This window comes from Suricata suricatta, chromosome 10, assembly GCF_006229205.1.
Source record: "Suricata suricatta isolate VVHF042 chromosome 10, meerkat_22Aug2017_6uvM2_HiC, whole genome shotgun sequence".
Lineage (NCBI taxonomy): Eukaryota > Metazoa > Chordata > Mammalia > Carnivora > Herpestidae > Suricata > Suricata suricatta.
This window is the reverse complement of record NC_043709.1, coordinates 12,393,290-12,407,161: the sequence shown is the minus strand read 5'-3', so window position 1 is coordinate 12,407,161 and position 13,872 is coordinate 12,393,290. Positions and strand designations below refer to the sequence as shown.

At 42.9% G+C, this 13,872-nt stretch overlaps 1 long non-coding RNA gene across 1 annotated transcript; it reads left to right on the top strand.

Moving 5' to 3' along the window:
- Positions 1 to 8,059: 8,059 nt before the first annotated feature.
- LOC115305623 lies at positions 8,060 to 9,678 on the top strand. The gene is made up of 2 exons (XR_003914898.1): positions 8,060 to 8,207; positions 9,278 to 9,678. It is a non-coding gene; the product is annotated as an uncharacterized LOC115305623 (long non-coding RNA).
- The last annotated feature ends 4,194 nt before the right edge of the window (positions 9,679 to 13,872 follow it).

The window sequence follows — 13,872 nt, the reverse complement described above, 5'->3', positions numbered from 1 at the left end:
GCAGTGGATGGTGCCTGGTGTGAGGACGGACACATGTTCTGTCATTCCAAGGACAGGTCTTGTCTTCATTTTCTGCGGGGTCTTTGTCAATGGCAGAAGCTCATTGGGCCAGTGAAACAAAGCATAAGATGGGAAAGGTAGAAGAAATTTTTCTTGGTTCAGGTGTATAATTCATGAAGCCTGAACATTAATATTAATGATCCTGTCTACCAAAGTCAGGCAAATGAAATATGCAAAGGAAGATAAACTTGGAAGCTCAGAAACTTCAGGTCTTTCCGACTTAGTTCCCCTGAGGGTATAGCTGTAAAAATATAGCCAGATTTGTATAGCAAAGTACTGCTTGCTGAGAACCTTCCCATTTGTTAATTTGCATTATGCTCACAATAACTCTGTAAAGCAGGAGAGACAGGAGGGAGCTTCCATTTTATGGATGAGGAAAGTGAGGCTCCCACCAAAGTCACAGTTTGACAGAGGAGAGCTTGAGCTAGAATTCAGATCACCTGATACTAAGTCCTACATTCTGTCTGCAACCTTCCTCTGCTATGTTAGCTGTTAGGTGATATGATTAAGAGGACTCACAAAGCCTTTTCAATGCTAAATAAAGCAAAAACAACTACAAACAGAACAACAGCAAGATCAAGTCACTGTGCCACACACATTTTATAACCTCTCTGTCTTCTATAATCGCTGTGTCTATAAAATGGGCCAGAAGTAGGGCTCATTGCGTAAGTTTCTTGGGTGATTAAATGAAATAATGTACAAAGAAAAGCCAAATGGTGCCTGAAAATAGTAAGCATTTAGGAAATGGCAGTTATTACAAGAAACTAAGTAGCTAAATAAGGTGGTTTTCCAGGCAAAATAGCCTTTATTTACTTACTCATTCATTTGTCCATTCAACAAATATTCATTGGGTCTCTTTTTTGTTGTTGTTTTACCAGCTTTATTAACTGCTTATATTTAATGTAAACAATTTGAGGAGTTGGAACATATGCATATACTTATGAAGCCATCACCACAACCCAGGTAATATGTGACATATTCATTACCTCCAAAAACTCCTTGAGTCCCTTTTGTGTATATAAGAACACCTAACATCTTAGCATGAGTATTGTTAAGCACAGACACTACCCAGAGCTTCTGCTGCATATTATGTGGCTGTTCTGAACATTCTGGTTATAAGAATGAACGAAAGAGACAAAGACCCTTTTCCTTTCACGGAGGAGAGGGGATAGAAATTTAACTAATAAGAATAGTGATCATCTGGTAATAGATTGGAGATAATTAAGGCGGGATAAGGAGGGGTCTGAGTACCAAGAGGGCCAGGAAAATCCTCTCTGAGAAGGTGACGTTTGATCTGCACGGAGTGTGGGGCTGAGCCCTAGGCTCTGGCTCTTGGGGAAGAGTGGTCCAGCCATGGAAAGCAGCAAATTTTTAAGTTCCTAGACCAGAAATGTTTAGCAGCCCAGCACATTGGCTTGCATCTTGGGAATTTTCACAGAGGCTCAAAGTCAAGGTGCCCTGTGCTTTCACTTTCCACCACCTCCTGCTAGGATTTGCTTTCCACATCTATGCAAGGGGCCCCCAGAGAAAGGTGGAGTTTCACCTTTCACATCTTGTTTCAGGGCCCTGGCTTTTTGCCCAGAAGCTGGGTGTCTGAGTTCTTTATCAACTCCACATCCTGTCACTGCTTAGGCTCAACTGAAAAATCCCTCCTACATCCTTACCATGGCATCGTTATGTGCTAACTACCTGTTCTCTGAACTCAACAAATATTTACTAAGCATCTACGAGGTGCTGGCAGAGTGCCAAGCATGGATACAAAATTAACAACCCATCTCATCTTATTTATAGTTAGTTTCTGTAGGGCAAGGATTATGACTTTTTATGTTTATATCCCTAGCATCTAGGATTTCCTTGGCAAAAAGCATGAACTTAAGAGATATTTGGTGAATTGATCAAACTGAAATGTCGTGCACTTATTACTCTTTATTTCTCCCTACCTTTAATAAAAATAACATAAAATCCCTTCTATTTTACCTTACTGAGATTTCATAAGGCTCTTTTGTATAAATTATCCCATTGGGAATTGGGAGACCCAAAAATGGCCATTCATTTCAATTCTGTAGTTGTACTTTTAGGAAACTTACTCCAGGTAAATTAAAGGAATCTGTCAAATATGTGAGCATAAAAGTAGTCTTTCAGCATTATTTATAGTAATTGAAATTGGTTATAGTCTATATATCCAGCAATAGAGTAACAGGCATTTAAATTATGTTTCTTTCTGTATATCTGCATCTTTTCTCCTCTTCCTTTTCATTGTTACTATCATTATTATTCTTATCATCCATTCTATTTTCTTCTTTCAGAGAAAGCTGTATTACCCAGGACTCAAATGAGAGCTTGCCATTTTGAAAAATGACAACTATAGGGTTGAAGGAGAAAGCTATGTCTAGTCCATAAAAAAAAACATAAAAAGTTAGTGGTTTACTTTACTGAGATATGCACATTTTCCTTGATACTTTACCTCTGGAAATAACTTGGGGTAAGTTATTCCAGAGAAGATTTACCTAGGTTTCTGTCAACTGCCCAGGGCAGGGTCTACAAGACTAAGCCCATTTTAAACTAAACTCTTAGCCAGACCTTCAACAGATAGAGTGAATTCTGACTGCAGCAACCTGGATAATGGCTCTTTTGTGTTTGTAACTTCTCATGGGGAAATTTCCTTCTTTATTTATTGATAAGGTTTCTTAGGCAAACTTCTTTTTATTGCAATCTTCTTTGCAATTCTCCAGGACATGTTATTTCTAATTCTCCTGCACATTAACATGCGCTAATCTCTACAGTTTTATTGGAGAGATCCTACGGTAGCCATCACCTTGTCTTGGACGGACTCTGGGTTTTGTCTTCTGTCTCAAGCCTGTTGAGCTGCGAGACTTAAGTTTCACAAAGATCAGAATATATCCTTCAGGCACAAGGTATCTTTGGTGCTATCCTTACATTTCTAAGTCATTATCACAAATGTCACTTAACTTCTGGCCAGCTCAAAGAAACATTCAAAAAGATACAAAAATATTTTATCCAGCACTGACAAGAGGGTTGGGGGCTGGTATTGGTAGGAGGTGCCTGGTTTACCAGGTTGCTACAAACAGAAGTCCCTCACTCAACAGGAGAAAGAATTTGGACACAAACTCAAATTTGCCTGTCTCCAAGCACCTTTAAGCGTCATCCAATTGCATTGCTTTGGAACCATATTTACATCTAACATGAGTGTAGTGACTATTCCAATTTAATCATACTAAAATATGGGGGCTACATTGAATTCGAAGAACATATTGACTTTTCTTCATGACTCAGTTCCATAATACAACTTTGTTCTCACTCATTGCAGCTCATTCCAAAGCAGAGGAAGCCCCTCTGAGTCAGAGGCAGCAGTGCAGCAGAGAACAGGTTAAAGGGAGCGAGCAGAGGGTGCCTGGGAAGCTCCATCAGTGAAGAGTCCAACTTCACTCAGGTCATGATCTCATGGTTCATGAGTTCAAGGCCAGCATCAGGCTCTGTGCAGACAGCTCCAAAGCCTGAAGTCTGCTTGAGATTCTGTGTCTCCTTCTCTCTCTGCTCCTCTCCTACTCATGCTCTCTCTCTTTCTCAAAAATAAATAAAAACATTAAAAATTTGTTAATGAAATAAAATAGAAGGAGCAAGCAGAATATGCTCCTTGGATGGTGTCTGCCCCATGAGTGATAATAAGTGATTAACTAGTCCATCACCTGCTCTGTTCACCTCCCAGCTCTTTTCCCTCCCTAGTCAGTGTGTGGGGCGTTACTCTCAGAATCCAAGAGGGAGGCAGGTCAGGATTAATGGACTGTCACATATTTATATAAAATCTGTTTTTCCTTTTCCTCTTCAGTGAGATACTCAAGCATTATTACAAGCAATATAAAAACTACAGTAGGTAGACATTTTGCTTGCATTTTCTCAGTCTCTCTAAAGAAGGCATCAACTTTGTCCTGAGATCTTCTAAGAGAATTATCATGGCAAGAAAAAAAAAAACTAAGGAAAATTGTTCTGGATGCATATTTTATTTATACAAGAACGGACTAAAATTCTATACATCCCTGAAAGGAAAAGGAGCCTTCTAACATCTATCTATCCACCTCATTATCCATCTAACCATTCACCTATCCATCTATCCATTCACTAAGCCATCTATCTATCAATCAGTTGTGAAGTTATCCCTCTTCAACCATTTATTTTTGTTCATCCAACCTTCAATCCATTCATCCAACCACAATTCTACACATCAATATATTTCCTAACTACTCATTTATTCACACATCCATCCATTAATTTCTATTTTTACCTTACCTCTACCCATTTATCTGTGGACCTACCAATCCATCCCTTGATCCATCCATCAATCTATTCGGAAACATTTTTGAGCACCAAATGTTGAATTGGTCTGTGTATGAATACAAAGATAAGTGCCACTACCATGTAAGAATGCTATGCATTTTATATATGATCTCTTTTCATCTCAAACCCTATCAGAGAAGTATTATTACCCCTGTTCTAAGCATAAAGAAACTGAAGTTTTAGGAGATATCTAAAGTCAAAGCAAGAGGTGGATCTGGGATTCAAATCCTTGTTTATTTAATAACAAAGTTAATAGTACCTGCTATTTGGAGCCTCTTGGGTGTCAGACACTGTGCTCAAGTGTTACCATCCTCTGTCTTGTTCTAGCAACCACAGCACCTGTGATGTAGATGTTCAAGTCTCCACGTTGGAGCTGGAGAAGCTGAGAGTTGGAGAGAATATGTCACTTGCCCGAGGTCCCAGAGCTCGTAAGTAGCAGAGCCAGCATGTGGACCCATGTCTCTCTGCCACCCAAACCATGTAATTACCACAATGCCTGCTTCTCCTGCAAAATCTCACAGGAGAGATGAAATGCATGCATCCTCATTAGAATACAAGGTTGGAAAGGGCCAACCAGACAACAAAGGTCAGGTACAGGGAGAGATCATGTTTGGCTAAGCAGGATCAAGGAAGACTCCAGGAGGAGGACATGTTTAAGCTGATCCTTAGAGATAAAGTAGACTAGGATAAACCAGAGGAGGTGGCATTGAGCATTCCAGGCTTTGGGACAAGACAAAGGGTCACAGCAGCAAGAAGGCAACACACAAGACAAAGGTTGAGCAGGCCAATTAGGTTGGAGGTGGGGATCCAGGGTGCAGGACTCCATTGGTTCTGCATCTACATTTCACAGATGTTTCTGCTGCACAGCTCACAACAGCCTAAATATGGAGGTGGCAAATCAACCAATCAAAGAAGGAGAAAAAAAGGCAAGATAATATATTTATCATAAAAGGTAAGACAAAGCTGCCTCCCTCCTATTCTTGTACTATTTCCTTGTCAAGTATGAAGCCCAGGGCTTCTTGGACTAAGTAGGGGTGAGAGTAGTAAAGTTAACAGCCAGAGATGGTTCAGCAAAACGGGAGATGTTGTGGTGGAGTTAAGCCATAGAATTCACACTAGCACTGAATTCAGACTCTCAGTCCCAGTTCTGCTGCCGCCTGGCTGTGGGAAGTCAGACAAATGCCCCAGGCTCTCAGAGCCTGAGTTTCATTATCTTTCCATCAGGACAATGGTTGCCACCTCAGAGGAGTGAAGTGACAATGTGCATGTGCCTTGCACATATAGCCATCCAATCGATATTATTTGGATCCTTCAGTGTTAGGGGATGTAAAGAAAATCAAAGAAAGATGGAGGTCTGAAGAGAGGGAAGAACAAGGCCACTGGTGTGGATGGCAGAGGCAATAAGTACCTTCCTGGGCACCGTGACCTCTGTGCCATCTTACTGTTTTTCACAGTTACGCCCACACAATACCCTGCAGCTCTGACTGCATTTGGAGTTAGAATATCAAGCCTTTTTTGAGCCTTTACTGCAGCAATTAAGGGCTCATAAAGCCGTTCTTATGCCTGTGTAATAAACTGAGCTACATTTGGGGTTGCCAAAGTGAGATCGCCATGTAGGGAGCTCAGTGCTAACCACTGGAAAGGTAACACTGAAGGCAGGGGCTGGGAAGAATGCTGTGGTCATCACTCTCTCCAACTGGCAGGGAGGAGGCTCAGAAAGGGCCCTGGCAAAGGGAGGCTGGTGAAGAGCCCCACAGTGTGAGCCGAGAAACTGGTTCGGGCCTCACCAGCTCCATCAGTGACAAATTTATTTCTCTGACGTGCAATATCTGCTCTCAGAAAATGTTGGTTTTTTAACACTGTGTGACCTGATCTACCAACACAACTGAAATCTAGGGGTTCGTCTACTAACCTTCGTGTTGGCCATCCGTTGAGGGGGGATGGACACCTGCTGGCTTCTCCCCATCTTCCACTCCTAACACCACCCCAAGAAGATGCTTGTGCTGGAAGGGCTCCTCAGTAAGCCTATTCTCCTTCCCTCTCATCATTCACTCACATTTCTGCCAGGGTACTCAGTGTATATTTGTTATAAAGAGGGGATAGAGGGAGGATGGAGAGAAGTAGAGAAGAAAGGAAGGAGTAGAAGAGACGGGAGGAGAAAAGAAAAGGAAAGAAGAACAATGCATGGTCCTTTTCTCTAGATGTCATAAACACACACACACTTGCTCTCTTTCCCATGGCCGCATGGACGAGAGTGAAGAATTCTGTGACATCAGCCACATGATGTATGGAGGGCTGGGCTCCCAAGTAAATCTTTTCAAAGAGCTACCCATTTGATCCATTTGACATGTATGGAACTGCAAAGGAGTGAGAAGTAAACTTCTGTTGTGTTGAACCACTGAGATTTATTTGGGGGGTTGTTGTTAAAGCAACTAGTGTTAAATATCCTGATTAATTAAAGCATCTACAATATGCCAGTTTCTGCCCAACATATTTTGGAGAGTCATGAGATTTAAGAGGCTGTTTACCCATTGCCAATAATAAGCTACATATATTCTCTCTCTCTTCTCTTCCTCCTCCTCATTTCCCATCTCTGAGAATCTAGACTGTGTCCACCATGATCCTTCTAACTCAATAGGCATGAAAGCTGCTGTTCCCAAGAAGTCTTTTCCTCTGTAGCTGATTGTACCTACTGGTACTTGATTATATGAACAAGCTGCCTCTCAGTTTCTAGGCTTTTCAAGAGCGGCGGTTTACCTTGCAAATCAGTACCTCATCACAGTTTCCAATGCATTTTCACATATATTCTGGGTACTTGAAAGCTCCCATCAGAATGGAGAAATGCAGCCCTTCTTTCTCCAGCCAATGCTCTGACCTTACATTTGTAGGAGTTTGACAACTCACACTTTCCTTACACATCCCCCCCACCCCGCACACACACCCCAAGGAGGCAGACCTGGCAAAGATTATTGTCACCACATTACAGACAAGGAAACTGAGGCACCGTGAGCAGAGGAACTTCTCTCGTGTTACTCAGGGTGTAAGTACTGAAGCAGGTATTACCCTGCTAGTTCTATGCTCTCCATGGTCACCTGCCCTTGGTGCGTGTCCAAGCTGACCCCAATCAACCATCTGTGCTAGGTTGTTCACCCGCTGAGAGATGGCATTGGAATCTCCAAGACAACAGTCTCAACTGCCGTCAGGACACCTGTACGAAGTGGAGCAGATAACCCGGAGGGTGAAGAACACATAGCACTAGTCCTGAGAAGTCAGGCTTCTTTCTATGCAATTCTTAAGATTTCTTGGTGTGTCCTTTTTGGAGCTAAAGGCTCCGAAGGTCCATTAGAGACTTCTGCTGATGTCATAGAATGACCACCTGAATCGGCCATGGCCCAAAGGGTTGTGCTCTAGGAAGCCACCATGGAGAGGATCGCGTGGAGACGATGGCAGAAACAGTTCTCACCAAAGGGCTCATACTTCCCTGCCTCCCAGCCTCCGCTGTGGTTGTACTGGAGCCACGTGACTGGTTCCGGCTAACGGAGTGTGAGCAAAAGCGACCCTTTAGCCTGTTGCTATGTGACTTGCAGCACCTTCTTGTGGGGTTCTTTCTCCACAGTGAGGTCAGCTCTGGCCAGTAGAATGTGAGCAGAAGAAATCACCGCATTTAAGCAGGAGGCCTTTGTGTTGCCTAGCCTCCCATCTAGAGGCTGCTTCTTCAGCCTGGGTCCTAGAATGAAAGAGACCTCTGGGAGCAGAGCCACCATCTACTAGACACCTGTCAAGAGCCTTGCCGTGTTAGTGAGAAATAAGCCTTTGTTCTCATAGGACTCTGAGATCTTGGGCCATCACAGGATAGCCCAGCAAATACTGACCAGTACACCAGCCCAATGGTGTAGAAGCGCTCTGCGCAGCCTGATGTAACTTTTCTCCCAGGAATCCCTTCAGACTGTATTCAACATAGCCTTCTAAAGTCATGAATGTTTGGTATATGAGTTCTTTGTGGAGGAAACCCCAGATGGGGATACTCCTTGTGCCGGGTTGATGGTGGAGAAATGGGGGACGGGACCTAAAGAGCTAAGCTCTTTCCTGCACCACGTACACCATTAGCAGGAATCGGGAAATTTCTACAGACCATGGATTAGAAATCATCCAGACAAATTAATTTAAATCTCTACAGCTCAGGAGAGGCCTCACTGATACCCATATCACATAAGGAATTTGCTCTTAATTAAACAACAAAAATACAACAGCATTGAATGAGTCACTTTACTGAAACATTAGATTTGTTTTAGTGAATTCCTGTGACAATAGAACTCTCACTCTCTTGCATCACAATATGCTTCCTCAAAGCAGGAGGTTCAAGTCAGCGACACTGCAGGAGGGATCCCTGCTGATTTTGTCTGTGCTTCAGCCTGAATGAGATGCTGGATTTGGGGAAGTCCTTGGATCACACCATCCAATGGAAATACGATGTGAGCCATGCATGGAATTTCATGCTTCCCACTAGCCACATCAACAAAACATTGACAGCAAAAATTAATTTTAACAATATATTTCATTTAACCCAATGTATCCCAAATATTATCATTTTGACATGGAATAAAATATTTGTGAGCTCTTTCACATTCTCTTATCACATGAGGTTCTTGAAATCTGGTGTGTATTTTACATTTAATAGCACATCTCAATTCAAGTACATTTCAGCAGCTACCTGTGGATAGTATCTCCTGAACTGGATGTCACAGCTCTGAGCTCTGCCTCTGTGAAAAAGAGCAAGGACAAAGCCGCATGACCTTCTCCAGTGGGTTCTATGGAGCCCTGGTTAGTACGTCTAACCTCTGACCTCTCCTACTTTTGCTTTCAGAACTATCATTGTGCATGGAAATGGAGCAGATCTCACGCACGCCTGCCTAACCAGGCCTGACAGAACAGCTGCTGATTGAAGAAGGTAGAAGGAGCCAGATGCATGCCCCACCTGTTCTGTGCCGAGCCTGCAGGCAGCCTGAGGGCAGATCTGTAACACCCCTTCCCCCATATGCCCGCTCGCTGTGCACATGATCACCAAGCCTTCATCCCCGGCAAGTTCTCTTGGAAGCTTACCTCCCTTCTCCCCACCCCACTCATCCCCACTTGGAGCAGAAGCAAGAGAAAGTAAAGCCCTAGTTATTTCAAATGGGGCTTGACGCAGCTTCACAAAGAACATAAAATCAAACCATTTTCACAGGCAATCACACCCGGGCAGTTAAAATAAACTGAGAACTCAAATTACAGTCCATTACTGTTGGATTCACTGCTCCCTGTCTCCATATCCCTTGGCTTCTGGAAAAAAAGGGGTGGGAAGGGGCAAAGGGCACCCACTCTGTAGCCTGCTAATAGGCTGGGCCCTCTGCAAAAGCCTTGATTTCTCCCATCAATAAAGTGGAAAGACAAGTGAATGATTCTGTTGCTATTTAAACAGCTGAAAAGTAGATAATGGTGCAAAGATCTTCTCAACATCTGATTTGCAGCATGGACTGAAAAGTGCATCTCCATTGTGCAACATGTGTGTGTGTGTGCATGCGTGCCTGTGTTCTCTTCCTCACAGCGATGCAGTATATACAGACTTTGCACTGAGTGACAGAGTCAGAGCGAAACCAGAATCCAGTTTCACAGGGACATCCTGAACATACCAAATTGGTGTCTCTTCCATAAACTGAGGATAATACCATCTACTGCATGGGTTGTATAACCAGAAAACATAGCAAGCCTTTTGTCAGTTTCTACTTGTTTTTTACTTATTTATAAATGGAAGGGGTGTGGTATGAGCCTTCTGGGCCCTGTTAATGGAAAGGGAGAAAGAGCAATAAACATTGCCCTCTAGGACAATCTGGAGATATGAGTGTGCTCTGACACTTCTCTCTCTGATCCAATTGCACAGAAATTATAGATCAAATGTTTTATATAATAATAAGGAGAACGTGGCTGTGTTCAAAAGCATTAGGGAAAAAAAGAAGAAGAAGAAAATAGATAATAGAGAACCCAGATAGTAAGCCTGAAGCTAAACTATCATGAACTGTGGGGGCTTGGATCAGAGGCCAGTGGTTTGGGTCAGAGACCCTTTTCCCAGATGGGGATGGGGACTGAGTGAATCCCATAAATGGAAATGACAATACCTCTGTTCTCCATGTGAATCTAGGGCCTTGATGGCCCATGAACTGAGATCTTAATACCTCTGACTTCCCACCTCGTACTGTGACCTGGAAAGCCAGCAAAATGTGGCTGGTGGAAAGCGGGCTCCCTTTTGAGCCTAGCACCTCATTTTGCAAGTTAACTCAAAAGGTTAAACACAGAATTATCACATGACCCAGTAATATGCCCCCCAAAATTGATAACAGCGTTCCTCAAACAAATGCATGTACACACATGTTCATAGCAACATAATTCATAATAGCCAAAAGGTGGAAACAACCCAAACATCCATCAATGGGAAAATGAATAAATAAATTATGATGTGTATATACAATGAATATATTCAGCCATAAAAAGGAAAGAAATACTGACACATGCTACAAGGTGTATGCATGAACCTCAAAACCATTATGCTAAGTGAAAGGAGCCAGAAACAAAAAGTCACATATTATATGATTCCACTTATATTAAATGCCCAGAAAAGAAAGGTCCATAGAGGGATGCCTGGTGGTTCAGTCAATTACCGTCTGGCTCTTGATTTCTGCTCAGGTCAAGATCTCACAGTTTGTGAGTTCAAGCCCTGTGTTGGGCTCTGTGATAACAGCATGGAGCCTGCTTGGGATTCTCTCTCTCTCTCCCGCTCTCTCTGCTCCTACCCTGCAAGGACAGGGAGGAAAGTAACTGGTTAAAAGATACAGGACTTCCTTTCAGAGTCATGGAAATGTTTTGGAACTAGATAGAAGTGGTGGTTGCACATAATCATAAATATAATTGTTCACTTTCAAATAGTTAATTTTATGTCATGTGGATTTCACCTCCATGGAGGGAGTTGTACGGAAAGAACCAGAGCATCCCAGCCACTCTGGCCCACAGCTTATGGTCTTCTTGCTTTGCATGGCCATGGTGCTATTCTCATTTGGTTCTGATCATGAGACCAGCACCAAAATAGAACTGTGCTAGAAAGAACACAAAATCACAAGAGCCCTTAAAAGCAAAGAAGGCAAATGACCTCAAGAATGACAGTCAAAATAACAAAGTTTTTAAAAATTATATCTTACTCTTTTTTTTCTTTTTGCCACTGAGGACATTTAACCGGCTCCCAAACCCATCTTAATAGTTTAAAACTTTAACCTAGGATGCGAAATTTCTTTATGGAACTGCTGTCACAGGTCCCGGCTTTGGGAGTGATTTTGGGAGGAGAGGCAGAATGGCAGAAACAGAGGAGGAAGGGATGGATGGGTCAAAAGACATGAGGGAGAAAAATGGACACAAATGTGTACACAGCCACACTCCTTGATGGAAAGTAAACTCCCCTCAAATCAAGGAGTATGTCTTATTCATCACCAGCAGAACTTATTATAGAATCTAATTTATAGTAGGCACTTAGTAAATGTTTGTTTAATAAATAAACAATCAAGGAAAATACATTTGGGTTTCACCCTGCTGGCCTACTTCATGAATCATAACACTTAGGAAAAAAGCAATGCTTTTTAACTAATTGAGTTCTTTTGTTCATTTAATTCATCCACCCACCCATCCATCCATCCATCCATCCATGCATCCACTTTACTTCCATTCAAAGTCGACAAACTTGTATTGATTGTGTATTCTATGCAAGCCACTATTCTAGAAGCTGTGGCTATAGATCTGAATAAAACAATGTCTCTGCCCTGCAGGAGGGTTTGGGGGGGGCAGTGGTAGGGACAGTGGAAAATGGAGCTGGAGAGGTAAGCAGATGCTAGGCAGTGAAGTTTTGGCCAATCAGATGGAGAGGTTTCCTGGACTCGTCAACCACAGAAAGAGCCTTGTTAGGGCAGGTGACATGGGTGAAAACCAGGGAAGACCAATTTGCTTTGAAGCCCAAGGGACAAAGACAGAGTTAGAAGGGGGAGATAAAAACAAGAAGACCAAAATCAAGGCAAATTCAAGAATGAAGTGGGGGAGCTCATTGAGTGTGGGAGAGCCAAAATAACAGTGATAGTTGAATTATGGTGCCCCACCCTCATCATTACTGTGTGCCAGCCGCACAGGTAAGGGGAAGGTCTGCCTGATATAAAGTAAAGGTGATAGACAACAATCATTGTGATGACATGCTTGTGGCCCTAAACTGCCTGTGGAAGGCAGAGCGTCCCCCTGAACATGACCTAATCCTTGGATTCTGCGAATATGTTATGTTACTTTACTGTTGTCATTAAATTTATGAACCTTAAAATAGATTATCCCAGATTATCACAAGAGCCCTTAAAAGCAAAGAAAGGTCTTGGGGCACTTGGGTGGCTCAGTCGGTTAAGCATCGGGCTTCGGCTCAGGTCATGATCTCACGGTTCATGGGTTCGAGCCCCGCGTCGGGCTCTGTGCTGACAACTAGCTCAGAGCTTGAAGCCTGCTTCAGACTCTGTGTTTCCCTCTCTCTCTGACCCTCCCCTGCTCACGCTGTCTGTCTCTCAAAAATAAATAAGTAAATAAATAACATTAAAAAAATTTTAAAGCAAAGAAAGGTCTATAGTAAGAAACAGGTGGCAGAAAAAGGCAGGGAGATTTAAAGCAGGAGAGAGACTCAGCCTGCTGCTCTTGGAGGAAGGGACAGTTGGAAAACATGAGGAGGAATGAGGACAGTCTCTGGGCTGGCTACCTGAAAAATAAAACAGCTATTTCACCAGTAAAGTGACTTCATTCAGGAACAGCAGAGGAATTGCAATCCAGGACAAGCAAACTATGGCAAACCACAGGCAAGTCTGAAGAGACAAAGGGAAGGTCAGCTTTTATTAGGTTTTAGGAGGAAACCGGAAAGGGTTGTCTTGAATAAAAGTTCACTGGAGAAGAGTTGGAGGTTGTGGCTGTTTCTCACTGGCCGCCAGTGGTGGGTAATGCATAGTTACTGGGCAGGGAGGCATCTTCCTTCTTTTTCTTAAAAGCAAGCGATAAAATTCCTGTGTGAAAAGTATCCTCCCTTGTCAAGAGAAGAATTATCTTCCTTCCACTGGAAATGCAGGATGCAAGGCAAGGGACCTGCAGAGAGCGCCCCCTGCAGGGCTCGCACTCCACCTTCAGGGAGATTTCCTTCCCTCGTTGTCACAGGAGCAAAGACTTGTCCCCTATGGCAGCCAGCTGGGAAATAGGACCTCAGTTGACAAAGCAGGAAAGAGTATCCAATGGAGAAAAGACTGCCTCTTTAGCAGGTGGTGCTGGGAAAATTGGACAGCAACATGTAGAAGAATGAAACTAGACCACTTTCTTACACCGTACCCAAAAATAAGATCAAAATGGCTGAAGGACTTGAATGTGAGACAG